Raw genomic sequence first — 4,456 nt, 5'->3', positions numbered from 1 at the left:
CATCTTGGATGCTTGTGTCTTCTTACCCTGTTTTCAGACTGGCTTGATCTTGCAGTTTTACCTCAGCTTCCTAAATGCTGGGATGACAAGTATGTGTCAGCTAATTCCCACCTGTGTTTTTTGTTTTGTCCTTTTATTCTTCAAATTTTGTACATGAAAACTTAGAGAAAAGTATAATTATCTTTGATGAACACATTGAAATTTAATATGTTTTTAATCTTTATGTTTTTGAGACAGGGTCTTGTAGCTGAGAATGCCTTTGAATTTCTGATCCTTTTGTCTCTGCCACATAAGTGTATGTGTGCCCTACTGTGCATGGCACTAATTACTTTTAGAACATTTCCTTCTTTTGAAAAACAAGGTATGTTTTAATATATATGCTCAGGAAGAATTACAAATGGAAGAGCCAGTCAAGCTTTGTATTTTAGAGGGCTTAAAATGGAAGCCCACATTTCTGAGGAGGGGCGTGGTACCTGTTTGTGGGTGCACTTTTCCATTTTTCCTCTTGTCATTTTAATCACTACCATAAAAAGTGTTTTCTTCCTTTAGATTGTTGAAGATTTTAGACAGTCCAAGAAGGATAATGCTAATTATGTTGCAGTAGTCTCTGGTAAACTAGATGGTGCAGAAGATGCTGGGAGGAGCCGCCCAGCCCTACACTGAGACACAGCTCCTTTTAGTTTTCTGACTTGCTTTTCAAGGCATGAGATGCAGAGTTCTAGGCATAATGGCCAGAAACAGTGGTGTTAGTGGGTGCAGTAGAGTAAACACTGACCTTCATGGCCCCTCAGGTGTCCACAGAATGACCTTGTGGGTAAGGTCCTATTGTCCTCTGCTTTTCTCCATGCAGATGCTCCAGTTCTCATCACACAGGGCACAGTAAGAGAGGAGAGGACAAGCGTTGTCAGCTGGGGAGGGAAGTGAGTATCTAGGAAAATACCTAGCAAGTAAGGTATTGGCATGGCACCAGGCTCACAGACACACTAAATGCCAGATTAACTGTCCATCAGTGGGAGAATCACTTAAATTTGTTTTTGAACATTCCATTTGTCAAGAAATGTGAACCTACCTGCCCTAGCACAAAGAACAAATGTGAGTGCATAGACAGGGCATGTTTGCTAGCTTGGCTTATGTGCTAATTCACTGAAGAGTACAGGCTTCTAGTTGTTTGAACATCTAGCACTAGAGATGAATGCTATTAGTAGATGATACAGGAGAGATGGTGGCCCTCCCAGTGCAGCAGTTTGTAAGTGTGTCTTATCCTTGGGCTAACTGCTGCTGAGACTTGATATCAGTGCCGTGTTTAAAGCAAACTTTACTACTGGATTTTGATTGTTTAATGTGATCCCATTTAAAGTCATGTTTTGTTGAACATTAAGCAAAGTTTAATTCCCTATCTTAACTGAATTTTCTACTTGCCAACCTCCACCTAACAAAGATACATTCAGTTATGGTTTTGTTTATCTAGAATTCTTGAAATGCATGTTCAAGAATAGATAAATATATTAGTGTTTTATTCCCCCTTGATAACACAATTGTAAGACCCTCTGCTTGCTGTTTGCTAGTTTGCTTGTTTCACCTAATATGTATTGAAGAGTTGTGTTTCAAAATTTGCAGGCTCTTTCTTTTTCTGAATATTGTTTTGCGAGAGAGAGAGGAGCAAGGAAGCACAGGAGCTCCCATGTGGAAGGCAGAGATAGACACGGGGTGTCTTTTGTAAGTCTTTCCTATCATTTTGAGATAAGGTCACTCAATGGACCTGGTACTGACCGTTTAGGGTAGACTGTGACTGATCAGTGAACCTCATATCTTCCAGCTCCACTTCCACAGTGCTGGGTGTGGCCAGTCACTTAGCCCAACTTTTACATGAGTATTGCATGTCTGAGCTCAGATCCTTATGTTTGCATAACAAGCACTTTACCCCAGAACCTTCTCCCTAGCTGTTCTGTTGCTTCTTAAAAAATGTTCATTCTGTTTATGTGTTTGAGTGTTTGCCTGTGTTTGTGAGCACCACATGAGTTCAGTACCCAAGGAGAACAGAAGAGGGTATCATATATTCTGGGACAAGGTGGATGGGAGCCACCATGTATGTCCTGGGAATTAACTTGGGTCCTCTGGAAACTTAGCCACTGGTCTTAACTGCTAAGCCATCTCTCCAGTCACCTCTCTTTAGTTTTTTCATAAGTATGCATTATTGTTTACAAATATTTCAAAGATTATTTAGCCATCATCATTTGCTTTTACAAATTGTTACAATAAATACCTCTGTAGAACTATGAATCTCGGGATCCAGGAAGATGGCTTAGCCAGAAAAGAGCTTATTATGTAAGTATGAAGACCCAGATGTTATCCAAAGCACATGTGTCCTACAACACAAGCTGTAATCCTAGTGGGGTAGATGGGGAAAAGGAGTGTACTTGAATCTGTTGGCAAGGCAGGTAGCTCAGGTTCTCATGAGCCCATGAGAGGCCTTCCCAAAAGCAAGGTGAAGAAGCTGTTGAGGAGGGAGCTTGTACATACACAGGAATTACAAATTTTGCGTGTTTACAATTATTTTCATGAAGAAAACTCCAAGAACTGAAACTGTTGAGTAAATTTATTGTAAAGGTAGTTTTGATGAATCTAGCTGATCTCCAGTAAGCATGTGAATCCATCACTGATATCCTGTATGTGATTTTAATGATTGTCATGTATTGAGGCTGTCTGTCCTTTTGACAGTCACTCAAAAGATTTTATGGTTTCCTAGGGTCAAGTTATATAGGATTAAGCCTGGGTGTTTAAATTGCCAAAGATTGGGCTGGCAGATGGTTCAGAGGTTAAGAGCATTGGCTGCTCTTCCAGAGGTTGTGTGTTCAATTTCCAGCAACAACATGGTGGCTCACAAGCACCTATAATGAGATCTGGTGTCCTCTTCTGCTGTGCAGACATGCATATATGCATTGGGTACACAATAAATATTTTAAATTGCCAAAATTTTCCCAATGTGTTCACACATGCACCTTGGTTCATTATCTAGTGCTGGCACCAAAATACATAATTTGATGAAGATAGTTGGCATAGAGGGTTTTGTTTGCTTGTTTGCTTTTTCTTTCAAGATTGGATTTCTCTGTATATCCCTGGCTGCTCTGGGAGTCACACTCACTTTGTAGACCTGGCTGGCCCTTCAGCTTACAGAGATCTGTGTGCCACTGCCACCCAGCTGACTTAAAGTTCCTGTCTGCTCAACCTCTTGACATCATTCAATGAACCAGGAGCTCACCTATTTTCACCTAGTCACACTAGGCAGCTTCAGGCAGTGGACTGACTCCACACCTGCTTGGCATTTAGGTTTAGGTTTTGATTATCTGAATTATAGTCCTTATCAAGGTTTTTATCCATGGATCTATCTCCCCAGCCCTAGATACTTCATTCTTTTTGTGCTGGGATAATTAGTAAAGCTAGGAAAGATAGCAATTTGAATGAATTTCTTGTGAAGGTAGGATTTTAGTAGCAGTCTCAATGCTTACAAGGCACAGTAATTTTGGAAGATCACCTGGAATTTTATTTTTCTGTAGAAATCACTGGGAAATTGAAGGCAAAGGGGTCTCTTGGTACTATGTACAATAGAAACAGTATCAGCATTTTAGATGCTCAGGAAATGCATAACATTTAATAGGCGTGGAGACAGCAGACATGAAAAAACTCTCAAAGCCAGAGAGAGAGAGAGAGTAAAAGAAGGGACCACTTGGGCATGAGCAGCTGATGGATTGTTTCAGGGGAGAACAGGACAGAACAGAGCTTAGGAGTTGTCACAGTGCTCCCAGAAGCTTACCTATGTTTGAGGTCAGCCTATTCTATGGTCTGAGACTCTCAAGTAAATGGGGGAAAAGTGACCAGAAGACGGCACAGTGGGTAAAGGTGCTTGCCATCAAGTCTGATGCCCTGATGGAAAGAAAAACCTGACTCCTGTGTGTTTTTCTTCTGACATCTGCAACCATGCTGTGGTGTTCCTCCATCCACTAAATGATTAAGTGATTTTTACAATCAGAAAAGGGGACAGAGAACTTGGCCGTCAGAAAGGATGGACAGAATGGGCAGAATAACTTAAACCTGAAGTGTGTAGAATTTGGGGGCATTTGGATCTCTTCAGTAAAATTTTTTCATGGTATTGCAAAGTTGCTTAGAATGAGGACAGAATGGAGTGTTGGTCAGTGATCTGGGTTGTTATCTGGCCCACTTCTGGGCACTACTCTGTGCCTTACACTTTCCTCCTGGAGCTAAGTTTACAGGACTCTGAGACTGCACCACCCCTGTCTGCCATTCTGTCTCATGACTTTCTGTCCTTTTTGATACCCTCAGACATGATTTTTGCATTTTGTGTTGCATAACAATAGAGATAACCTTTCGCACATTTTGCCAAAGTCTTGGCATTTTACTTTAAAAACCAAAGGAGACCAGAGAAGTGATGATGAGTGGA

This window comes from Cricetulus griseus, unplaced genomic scaffold (assembly GCF_003668045.3).
Source record: "Cricetulus griseus strain 17A/GY unplaced genomic scaffold, alternate assembly CriGri-PICRH-1.0 unplaced_scaffold_163, whole genome shotgun sequence".
NCBI classification, from domain to species: Eukaryota; Metazoa; Chordata; class Mammalia; order Rodentia; family Cricetidae; genus Cricetulus; species Cricetulus griseus.
Note: the sequence above shows the minus strand (reverse complement) of the source record.